The following is a 13338-nucleotide window of genomic DNA, read 5'->3' on the forward strand; positions in this document are numbered from 1 at the left end:
TCGCTAAATGAGGACTACCTGCACTGATGAGCAGGACAGGATGCTTCTCAGCAACTTGGTAGCTGCTCTGTCATCTCTGACCCATGCTCCCAAGACATAAACAATTTACAAGCCATCAGGTAGTATTGTATTGTAGTATTGTATTTCTCTTAGTAGGGAGTCACCAACTTTCTTATCACTCTTATCTGTCAATCTACATTAGAATACAGGTAGTCCTCAGGTTACGACCATTCATTCAGCAACTGTTCAAGGTTATGGCAGCACTGAAGGAATGGTAGTTACACCTGGTCCTCAAAGTTACAGCCATTGCAGCGCCCCCATGGGCATGTGATCAAAATTCGGGCTTGGCAGCCTGCCCGCACTTAAAACAATAGGGGCGCTTTAACTCCATCCACCCTCCATCTGTGCCCTTTTGGCTGCCCTGTGCTCCACTGGCCCTGCCACCCCTGCCAGCCTTGCTGCCCCGCCATCTTCCCATTGAGTCCTTCTTTTGCACCAACACAGCTAGGCCTTCTTTCATGCACCTGCCTTCCAAAACCTTGTGAGAAGGCCATATGCAATTTGGACAAGGGGCAGGTGCAGCCTCAGGAAAAAGGCCTGGTGCAATTTGCAAAGGCCCAGGCTGAGTGCACTTCGTCAGCAGTGGGCAGGAAGAAGGGGGCAAAGGTCAGCTGGGGGCGGCAAGGCCCACAGGGGCGGCAGGGCCAGCGAACACAAGGTGGCAAGGCCAGCAGAGGCGGTAGAGTGCAAGGTGACCAAAAGGGCAAAGCTGGGGGAGGGATATAGGGAGGTGGAGGGAGTTGAAGAGGAGGCAGTCCCTTACCATATCAAGGCTCAGGACTGGGAGTGACCAAGCCAGGAGTGGCTTGGATTAGGGTGGGTCCTCAGCTAACAACCAGTGGAATTTGGTTAACAATGGTAACTGGGACTGCCAGGATTGCTATCACTAAGCTATGCAGTCACGTGACATTGTGCATTTACAACCACATCACTTAGCAACGGAAATTCCAATCCCAATTGCCATTGTAACTCGAGGACTACTGTATAACAGAGGGAGTTGGGATGAGATTCCTGTGAGGGGACTTCATTACTTTCCATGGTTAGTGCAGCACTCAATTGCAGATATTATTAAACCACATTTGGAGGGAAATCTGCAAGGAAAGTACAAAAATAATTTTCTCCAATTGCTTACAGCAATTGGTACTGTCCTTGTCAGTAATCATTACCTGGAAATCAATTGTTTTGAAAAAAAAATGTTTTTCTCTTTTAAAGAAGTAGCTGACTTTTTCAGAGCAAAGGTAGTTTCCTTGATGTTTAATATTTAACTGCTGTTGATAGGTTGTTCAACATTAATTTATGGAATTCCACAAAACCAGAAGCTATGATATATATAACAAAGCTGAACAAAGTTCCAGAGAGAACTCTTTAAATATCATAGGTGTATATAGTCAATATGCTACACCTATTTTTTAAATAAGAGTACTGTCTATTTGCTCATTCCAGTTAGTATGAGCATGTCAAATTTAGTGCCATATTTGGGAGTAGAGAAGATGCTGTGAAAAGCTGTACAGGACAAATCAAGCGTTATTTAGGGTCTGGATTTGTAGATCTCTGTCACCCAGGGACTACCTAAATTCAGATCCCCAACATGGTACCCATGATTATTAATGTACCCACACACATCTCACTTAGTGCCCAGCCAGATGACTTTATATTTTGGAAAACATCTCCTTCATTAAAATCTAAGAAGCTGGCATGCTTCAAAGCAAAACGCCAGTGTCCAACTTCATGTTCCTTTCCAAGAATGCCTCTGGCCCGAAATGGAGTTAATCAGCTTGATGAGTAGATGCATTTCAGTACTTTGTAAGCGTACCCACCCCACACACACCCCCAGAAAAAGAACACAGGTAAGTAGGGGAAAAAACATTCTGGTAAATTTGTGCTTTGTAACGGGTTATATCCCCAGGCAATTATAAGCCATTTTGCAAAAGTGTTCACAGCATGCTTTCAAAATTTCAAATGTGCCAACCTTGGCCAAAAAGGATGCGGACATCTGTCTTAGGCTCACTTTCCGCCCGGGTTTCTAATTCCAAATCTTTGGCTTATTATTCTTCCTGATTGCTGAGCCTGTGTGATTTTTCTCACCCATCTGACAAGCCATAGCATAATTTTGTTTTTGACCATTTTGTTTCCAGAAATCTATTGCCTACAGATGTCTCTGGAAGTTCATGGAACAAAGTGCATTCTTTTTTTCCCCATTTTTAAGCGCTCGGATGTAAAAGGATGTAGCCATGGGGATACTCTACTAGTGCAAAGCTTCTTCCCCTTTCGGAAACCCTGCTTCATCGGTTTGGTTTGATTTGGTTTTTTCCTGTTCAGGCAACCTTGGCTCTGTGGTTTTATGACTCCTTGCACTTTGCGTTGCTTGGAGTTCTACCAGCTTGATTAAAATGTGCTAGTTGCCGTGGTGAGCTCTAATATGTATGTACATATGTGTGTGTGTGTGTGTATACATATACATATACATATACATATACATATACATATACATATACATATACATGCACTCTGTTTATGGGCTTGTAAACTACTGCTGTACTCCACTGTGCCTTTTGCTGCCAAGAACTTTTTACACTTGTAGTTAGTATGGCCTGCTTCCAGCAATTCTTCTCCCAATCTAAAAAGGTGTTTTGCAGAGCAAGGATGTGTGTTACAACTCTAATTGCTCTCTTTTGTTCTGTGCTTCTGAGTATTTCAGATGCAAATGCAAGCAGCCAGGCAGGGAGGATCTTTTGCTGAAGTTCTCAGACATGGGGGGGGGGGGGGGCAGCTAGCACATGCCAAAAAATCTGCCCCCCATAAAAGCACATGCTAAATCGGCAAGTTGATTTTAAAAAAACCAGTGTTCAACTTCTGCAATATTTAACATAGGCAATCTAGAAATTTGCTTAATTTCTTTATAAAGAGACATAGCATGGGTCAATGGACTGAATGAAATGCATTTTCTGTCCTAGAAGAGGAAGCTGGTTTGAAAATAATGTGGCAGAGAACAGGCTGTGTGCCCTGTGTTCTTTTTCTTTTTTTAAATGCAGCCTAATCTTTTCTCAGAGCCTTATGGAAGAACCAGGGGAATTATTTAATCCAGTCCTCTGAAATGTGCAGGAAATCTAATTAAACTATCTTCAAGAGGTGGCTGCTCAGCCTTTTCTTTAAAAAAACTTCCAGAGACAGAGAATGCCCAACCTCCATAGGTAGACTGTCCCACCTTTGTACAGATCTTAGCCTCAGAAAGGTTTTCCTTATATTTAAATGAAATCTAGAGAGCTGCAATTTCTACCTATTATTTCTGGTCCTAATTTCGGTGACAATGGAAAGTAGTTCCTGACCATATTTCTTATAGCATATTTTTATTTATTTATATTTCAAATTTAGATACCGCCCATCTCACAAAAAGTGACTCTGGGCGGTTCACAATAAAACAGCAATAAATATTAAAATACAATTAAACAATATAAAATACAATAAAAATAGAATAAAAACCAAACACATGCACAAATAATATCTTCCAAGATGTTGATGGTCAGTAGGATGTTAACATATGGGAGCATCTTCAGGGTGCTAGCCACCCCCAGGGTTGGTTGCCCTTTTTTGTGCCCCATGCCAGTTGGCAGAGCCAGCTCTTCACTGCTTTCCGGAAGGGCAAGAGAGTTGGGGCCTGCCTCACCTCTGGGGGGAGGGTATTCCATAGGGCGGGGGCCACAGCAGAGAAGGCTCTCTTTCTGGACCCCGCCAGTCAACATTCTTTCATCGATGGGGTCCACAGCATACCCCCTCTGCCTGACCAGGTGGGATGGGTGGATATAATGGGGGTGAGACGTAACCTCCTCAGGTAATCCGGTCCCATGCTGTGTAGGGCTTTAAAGGTGATAACCAACACCTTGAATTGGACCCAGAAGCAAACTGGGACCCAATGCAGCTCACGTAGCAACAGTGTAACATGTGCCATCCTTGGGGCACCTAAAATTGCCCACGCAGCTGCATTTTGAACCAGCTGAAACTTCCGGATACTTTTCAAGAGTAGCCCCATGTAGAGTGCATTGCAATAGTCTATACAGGAGATGACTAGGGCCTGAGTGACTGACTGGACTCCCAATCCAGAAAAGGGCGTAACTGGTATACAACACGTAGTTGAGCAAAGGCCCTCCTGGCCACGACTGCCACCTGCTCTTTGAGCAGGAGTTGTGAGTCCAGGAAGACCCCGAGGTTACGCACCGGGTCTGTCTGGGGTAGTGCGACCCCATCCAGAACCAAAGATGGTAAACTTCCGGATACAGAGGAGCCCCCAACCCACAGCCACTCCATCTTAGCAGGGTTCAGCTGGAGCCTGTTGTTCCCCCAGACCCCCACAGCCTCCAGGCACTGCAAAAGGGTAGCCATAGCATCACTCAAATCACCTGGGATGGAGATATATAACTGGGTATCATCTGCATATTGATAATGGCTCATCCCATGGTGGTGGATGATCTCATCCAGTGGTTTCATGTAGATGTTAAAAAGGAGCGGGGAAAGTACTGAACCCTGCAGCACCCCACAAAGGAGGGGCCGTGGGCTGGACCTCTCGCATCCTATCAACACCAATTGGGACCAGCCTTGGAAGAAGGAAGTGAACCAACATAAAACTGTGCCACCCACCCCCAACTCCCCAAGCCGACCCAAAAGGATACCATGGTCAATGGTATCGAAAGCCACTGAGAGATCAAGAAGAGCAAGGATGGATGCACTACCCCCATCCCGCTCCCGCCAGAGATCATCCAAGAGTGCAACCAATTCTGTTTCAGTCCCAAATCCAGGCCTGAAACCCAACTGGAAAGGGTCCAGATAATCGGTTTCATCCAGGATCCTCTGAAGCTGCAATGCCACCACCTTCCTAGCCACCTTCCCTAAAAAGGGAAGGTGGGAGACTGGATGAAAATTGTCCAGTACAGTGGGATCCAGTGATGATTTCTTGAGGAGGGGGTGCACCAGTGCCTCTTTAAAGGCCACTGGAAACACTCCCTCTCTCAAGGATGAATTCACCATCGCCTGGATCCACCCACATGTCACAAGCTGCCTTAACCAGCCAGGAGGGGCATGGATCTAATTGACAGGTGGTGGCATTTACAGCCTGGAGGACCCTCTCCACTTCCTCAGGTCCAACAGGGTCAAACTGTTCCCAGATAACAGGGTAAGTGTGTACCCCCAGCATCTCCACAGGCCTTGCCCCATGCTTGGCATCCAACTGGGAATGTATCCAAGCCATTTTATCCGCCAGATGCCCAGAAAACTCCTCCACGCAGCCCTGTAGGTGGGTCACTGGGCCCACCTTTCCCAAAAGAAATTGAGTGATCTTAAACAGGGCTGCTGGGTGGCAATCTGTGGATGCAATAAGAGTGGAGAAATGTTGACATTTCACTGCTCTTACCACCAGAAGGTAGGCCTTAATAGCGGCTCTAGCCTATGTTCAGTTGGATTTGGTCCTTGTTTTCCTCCGGTGCTGCTCTAGATATCTCTTAATCCTCATAATCGTTTTATGTACCTGACCTCAGTCTTCTCTTCTTTATGTTGAAGATCCGAAATTCCTTCAGCCTGTTCTTGTAGTCCCTGAAACATCCTTGCATTTCTTCTCTGATCTTGTTCTTATCTGTCAATATATTTCTAGCAATGTGGTGCCAAGATTTTTTTTAAAATACATTTTAGTTAATCAAAAGCATTGCAATTAACATTTCCTTTTGAAAAGTTTATTACATTATTGTAAAGGATGGATGGACCTAAGGTGTAAAGGTTCTAATTCTTATGACACACACACTCCATTATGAGCCAGTGAAATTAGCACATACATTTGACCAGGCTTTTGCAGGTGCTATCCTATCCCAAGCCAGGGCACACACACATCAAGGAGTTTAGTTACTTCACTTTGAGTTTGTACAGCTACAAGCCAAGGCAGGCAGGGCGTGCGTGCAAGCACACACCCAGAGCAGCCAAGTGCCAATCCCTAGGTGGCTTGCCGGCAAAGAGTTCCAAACAGTCAGAGAACCCAAGGGAGAAGCAGAGGTGTAGTTGTTACCTGCTCCCAGGTTCAGCTTATGGTCACTCACTCACACACTCACAGCCTGTTGAGGCACGCGGATCTTATCAGCCCCCCTTGCTTTCTACCTGGGTTTTCTAGATAGGTGCGGCTGGAGCAGACAGACACACAGCCCTGGTCAACATAATAATTAGGGATACACACAAATCACTTCCAACTGAACACTGAAGCACAAGAGGTTCTTTGTAATACACGGAGACCCAGTGAATTTAAAGTAACAGCAAAACTTTACTGGTTGCAAGGTACATTTGCTCTTTCTCATACACGCACTCATCCACACTTACCCACATCCTTCCCAACTAGGCTGCCAGGCACTAGCTAGAGGGACAGAAGCCACCAAGTCTGGATCCAAAGGTGACTCAGACAACTGAGTGGGCGGGCTTTGGGACCCCTTTTATCCCCAAAAGTCCTTGCTGGGTTGATTTACAAGTTGATGGGATTGGGGTGAGGGCTTCCATGTACTCAGGCCCAACTTCCTCTTTCTGGTTCAGGTCCTTTGTTTTTTTCCTTAATGACTTGCTTCCTTCTTATCTACCTCCCTGAAGGGATCTCATAGATAAGTTTCCTGGCTTTTGTCCTCTCTGCTTATGTGCCTGCTTCATCTTTAGCTTATGACACCTTCAGCCTAGTCTCACACTTGCTGCTCCATTTTAATAGAAGCAGCCCCAGTGTAGCTCATTTAGTGGGACCTCCTTCCTCATGAGTAATCTCACAGAGCACCTTTGCTCTACTCTCTTTGCAGCCTGCTGAGCTCTTGCATGGTAATTCCGCTCCTTCATCTTTGGAGAGGGGAAGCAGCTGTGTCTGCTGGTTGCTGGACAGCCTCCTCTGTCTACTCAGCCGGCAATCCATCCAGTGCCTCAGGAGCTGATGGCTCATTGTCTCTGGGTGCTTCTGGAGCTGACTCCATATCTGAGCCCACCATGAGACTATCCCTCCTCGCCTGGTTCTTCTCCCTTGGAGTTCGAGGTTTGGGTTTCTGCAGGTACTGGGGCAGACTGGCAGGCACTGCTAGAACCAAGAGTGACTGATGAAACACAGGGTGTACACAAATACAGAGAGGTAATGTAATCTGAAAAGTCACTGGGTTGATGACAGCCTCTTTCCTTTTTTTGGAAAACCAAAAAAACAGTGATCCAATTTATGCAACAGGCACAGTGTGGATAGATATTTAGTGGACAACCATACTAGATCTCCAACAGCTAAAGCAGAATCTGCTTGACAATGTCGATCTGCAAATCGTTTGTAATCCTCTTTAGCTTTTTCTTATTGGTTATGAAGAACCTGATGGATTCCTTGTAATTTCAGTATGAACTGATCAGCAGTGGAAACCAGGGGAATATGGAAAGGACAATGAGAAGAATCAAGGGTGCTATCTGTAGTTGGCCAAAAACGGTGACATCTGGGTAGAAGTGTGCTGTGCAGTGTTACTGTATATGCAAATTCTGATAAGACTAAAAGGTCTATCCAGTTGTCCTGCTGAAAATTCCCATAGCAGTGCAGGTATTGTTCCAAGATGGCATTAACCCATCCAGGTCTTCTGTCCAACTCCAGGTGGTGTGCCAATGACAGATGAATTTGGACCTCCAGGTTCTTGAGAAGGGCCCAACAGAACCAGGCAGTGAACTGTGATCCCCAGTCCAAAATTACACTCTCAGGCAACCCATGAAGTCTAAAGATATGGTGAATAAACATCTGTGCAGTTTCATGAGCTGTGGGTACACCAGAACAGGCAATGAAATGCTCCATCTTGGTTAGTATGTCAACTACCACAAGGATTGCTGATGCCCCTTTGGACATGGGTAAGTCAGTGATAAAGTCCATGGATATAGCCGTCCATGGACATGTTGGAGTGGAGAGTGGTAGCAAGTGACCCAAAGGTTTTCCAGTTATGTTCTTGGCTTGAAGACAAGTGGGACAGGAGGCTACATATTGACTTACATCATTCTGAATGTGTTGCCACCAAAAGTCTCTTGAAACTTTTCAAACTTTTGGTTTGAATTATGCCGTGCAATGAGCCTGCTGGTACATAGTAGTCTCCAAAGAAGCACAATAGGTCACCTTTCTGAGTCCCAGGAAAGTCCAAGGATTGAGTTGGTCTTCAGGTATCTGCAAGAGTTCCTGCCTATGGGCTTAGGCATAAGGATCCTGTTTCTGCTGCTCTGGAATTTGCTGGAGGAGGTCTATTGGAATGTGGGTAGCAGCAAACATTTCCAAAGGAATGAGGGATTGGGGTGGTGGTTGGTTCTCCAAGTGGCTGTATTCCAGTTTGTGGGAAAGAGCAACTGCTTGTTGATTCTGCCCACTAGGAATATAGGTTACTGTGAAATTGAACTGGGAGAAGAACAATGACCACCAGATGTGTCATTGGTTTGGTTTTCTGGCAGTTTCCAGTGGTCAGTTTGAACTTCAACAGGGTGTTGGTCCCCTTCCAGATGGTGTTGCCAAACCTTGAAAACCATCTTAAGAGCCAGGAGCTCCTTGTCTCAAATAGTGTAATTTCTCTATGTTGGTGCAAGCTTTTGGGAGTAATAAGCACACAGAAACAGAGTACCTAATTGCTGATCTGCCTGAAGTAATACAGCACCAACAGAAACATCTGAAGCATCTGTTTCTAGAACAAATGGTTGTGAGGGGTCTGGATGCCAGAGGATAGGTTCAGAGGCAAATGCATTCTTCAGGGTTTCGAAAGATTGTTGCATGGCCTCATCCCATGTAAACTTGATTCTTTTTCGTAACAGGTTGGTCAGTGGGTGTCAGGTTCAGCCCAAAGAACTCCACGAGCCAGTGCAAATACAGTTCTGCTGCATTTATTAGCTACCACCTCAAGACAGAAATCTCTCCAAACTGAACCTAAGTTCCCAAGCCAGCAAGCCACAACACCGTGAATTCCTTAGGGTGGTGCCAGTCTCATCTTCTTAAACTTCCCACGCTCCTGTTAAGGGCTAAGGAAACGCTTATCTCCCTGAGCGTGGCCTTCATAACACCATTTCATCACAGTGGGGCGGCGAATTCAGCAAACCAGAGTATGAACATACAGTAATAATTGGCAAACCCCAATAAGTGTTGTACATTCTTACTATGATGTGAGGGTTGACAAGTCTGGAGTGCTTCAAACTTACCCAGGTTCATGGAGATGCCAGTAGGAGAAATATGATGCTCCAAAAAACCAATGATTGTGTGTGCAAACTCATACTTCTCCAGTTTGGCATAGAGTCAATGTTCTTGGAGGCACTGTAACACAGTTCGCATGTGCTGTGTGTGCTCCTCTGGAGAGAAGGAGAAGACCAGTATGTCATCTAGGTAAATTATGACATACTAATCCAGGAGATCCCTGTACACATCATGCATAAAATCCATGAAGTTCTCAGGACCATTAGACAACCCAAATGGCATCACAGTATATTCAAAGCGTCTATACTGGGTGTGAAAGGCAATTTTCCATTCATCCCCCTTCTAGATCTTTACTAGATTATATGCACCATGCAGGTCTAGTTTGATAAAGATCCGAGCATTACGCAACCATTCCAAGAGCTCTGGGATTAATGGAAGAGGATACCAATTCTTGATCGTGATGTCATTTAATTTTCTATAATCACAGCATAATCTCAATTTGTCTGATTTTTTTCTTTTTCAAACAGCATGGGTGCACCCACTGGAGAAGAGGAAGGTCTTATAAAACTCCTCTTCAAGTTTTTTCCAATAAAGTCTCTTAGGGCTGCTGGTTCTAGTTTTGACAAAGAGTATATGTGGCCCACAGGAAGTTTGGCATCAGGAACCAGATTGATGGGACAATCATAGGGCCTGTGTGGGGGAAGCTGGTCTGCCTCCTTCTCATTGAAAATATCTGCATAGTCCATAAACTGGTGAGGGAATCCCTGGAGAGGTTGGCCCGGTTTCTTCAGAGCAAGGGTGTTTAACACATGAGTCTTACAACAAGGACTCGTAAATGTAATGGCCCCTGAGGACCACACAACATGAGGATCATGGGCCTGAACCCACTCCAGCCTCAAAACAATAGGGAAATGGGGTGCAGATGCCAAGTAGAATTCCACCCATTCTATGTGATTGTCCATTTACATTTGCACTGGGTCTGTTGCTGAGGCCACTGGTCCCAAGTGTAGCAGCCAACCATTGATTGTCTCAACCAACAGAGGGGGCACGATAGCATGTTGTGGAATACCCTACTCTGGCAAATTTCTCATCCATAAAGTTTGCAGTGGCTCCCGAGTCTGGCAAGATGTCTGGCAGGAGTAAAATGGGGCATCTGAGTTTGACTAGCCACCAACTTGGCCCAGTCTAGCTGTCCTTCTAGACTTGGCTGAGTCGTTTCCCTAATGAGAAGATCTGGCCTTCAGTCATTAAGCGAGGACTACCTGTAGATTGGGAGGATATCATTTAACAAACTATTGACATCTTTCATCCTGAACTGTCTTTGAAGGACCTGATTCAGAATAGCAATGATATCTAACCAATAAGGAATTACAAGTGTACAAGCCCATAAAATATGTACCAAAGTTCATTCAAAATTATTATTTCTCCCACATAAAAAAATGAGAGCCAACCTTCTAAACATTCCTTGAGGGATCCAATAGACTAAAGAGGGGGTGTTTTTTTGTTTATTTTTGGTTTTTTTTTGCTGAACTGGCCTGATTTTAAAATAATAAAAAACATCCCTACAATTCTTTAAAACTTCAAGCCATTGATGGGTAGTATAGGATACTCCAATTTACTATTCCAAAATGCTTAGATATTTTGTCCACATTTATTTCTGAAAACCTTTTAAAATTTTTGCTAATAATAAATTATTGGTTTAGCTTCCATAAAGGCCATCTCTGATGTTTCTCAGGCTGCAATGGTACCAAGGCCAAACAGTGTAGGTGATAAATGTTTTAGCGGTATTTATTGCCAATCAGCCTTTCTAACCTAGAAGGAAGTTTCAAAAATGTCATTACTTATTTACTTACTTCTAGCTGGATTTTGCCTCACTTGCTGGGCATAATTCATTTTCTGTGCTTGTTTTCCTAACTTACTTCCCACATTTCATCACCCCAAGGATGGAACCAGCCTTTATTTGATCCAGGATTGATTGGTAATTTAATTTAAAAGCATCTATCTTCTTTCTCTTACTCTTAGTGTCCAACGTCCTCACATACGTTCCCCCCAAAAAGACCATTGCTTTAACTATGCGGATCTTTTTTGTCATTTAAATGTCATTTCATTCATGATCTTGCCTGAGTTTATGACTGCCTTCCTCCAAGGAATAATCTCTTTACTTCTCCAACATTCTGTATGTTTTACCTGTTTCTGAGCCCATGAAAACCAAACTCACCATCACCTTCAATTTGCCATCAATTATATATTTGTTAACCATGCAGATTAAATTAACCTAGATGTTCCTTTTTTGACCTCCTACTTTGATTCCGACTCTTATTTCATAATATACCAATGTACTAATAGTCTGTGGAAAATGCTACACTCCCCAGAATGCCACAGCATTTGCAATAAAGCAGGAAAGGTGTGTTTTGGTTTGCTCAGCAACCTGAAATCACAAACCATCAAACAACAAACTGTGATCATCAGTAAGATTTGCCAGGGAAGCCCAGACTGAATCTCTTTGGCAACTCAGAAAATCATATTATTGCATCTGCTCACACTTTAATTAAAAGCTGCATCCACAGAGCTGGTATTAAAAGAACATCTGCAGAGCTATGGGATTTAATGAGAAATAAAATGTTGATTGTAATATTTTTTTAAAAATTAGTAAGGTTTCCTGTCAAGAAGTAGACATGCAGGTTTTATCTTTAAGAAAATTAAATTGATGCCATAGCCAGGGAGACTTTAAGTTATATGTTTGTTTATATTTATCGATTTGTAGCCCAGAATATCACATGCAATCCCATATCATTCTACCATATGGTATAGACTATATTATGTTCTCCTTTTTATCCCCTTACACATTTCTTTTCTCTGAATTAGATATGAAAATTACATTAAATGCAAAACTGACTAAATGTCCAAATTCACACTAGCTGAACCAAATTCATGCATGCAAAGGAATTACTATCATGTTTCTACATGTACATATTGGTAAAACCCAGAGACTGTGGTCTTAAGTTTGTCATTGTGTTGTCCATAGAATTAAACTTCTGTCCATCTTTCATTATTCTTGAGCCCAAGAAAACAGAACTGCCTACCCCTTCCACTTTTTCATAGTAAGCTGTACATTCATAAACATGCTGGCTGGCATTACCTTATCTTCTTAACATTTACCATTGGCCCCAATTTGCATTTCTAATGAGATTTTTAAAGCCTTCTATAATTTTAGTTAATAAAGTAGTACCACCTGTAGTAGATTGTGGTGAGAGCTAAATGTTGAACTATGGCTATAAAAACAACGTGTTTGCTAATAAATTAATGATTTTGAATTTTTAAATGTTTTATGTAGAATCTATCAATTTATTTTATCTGTTAAACTGTTAAACCCTGTTAAACCCCAACCCTATCAAACTTTTAATTATATTTGTACTTCGCTATTTGGGTCTTTTGGCTGTATTATTATTATTATTAGTAGTAGTAGTAGTAGTAGTAGTAGTAGTAGTAGTACCGCCTGCATATCTCAAACTGTTAGTGTTTCATCCTCCACGTCTGATTCCAGCGGTCACCTTTGCCAATACTGTCATTCCATTGACATATTTGTTGTATCAAACTGACAATAGGTATTTTTGTCTCTCATTTCCTTCCCAATTCTGAAACACTTCTGTTTCTTCAAGATTTTACAATATATTTTAGTTCATTTAATAAATCAGGTGTTCGGGAACCACCCGCTACTAGCCTTAATATGGTCCACATTCTGATATGATCTAGCTCAAAGCCTAACTGTAGTCAAATGAAAAACAGGTGAACTTCCTTCTATTCTCTTGTTCTCTCAATTATCCAGCTTATGTTACCCATCGATCTCTTGTCGATTTTGTGAAATGTGCCTATTCATTTGGCATTTCTCTTTCCTTGTATGGCCTTATTCTTCTTAGCAGAATCTTAAGCACAACTTTGCTGGTGTGAGGAATTCATGTAGTGGTTCCATAATTTGCTGCACTGGTTGATGTTCTTGATTGAGATACCTTTCCTTGTTCTTTCTGGCTTACAATGAAAATCTGCTTCAGTCCCCATATATCTTTCCTGTTGCCTGAGGATTTTTTGTCTTTCCCTGGCTA

Source organism: Python bivittatus, unplaced genomic scaffold (assembly GCF_059951505.1).
Source record: "Python bivittatus isolate LINGU-HERP-01145 unplaced genomic scaffold, Pbiv_v1 ctg000480_np1212, whole genome shotgun sequence".
Taxonomy (NCBI): Eukaryota; Metazoa; Chordata; class Lepidosauria; order Squamata; family Pythonidae; genus Python; species Python bivittatus.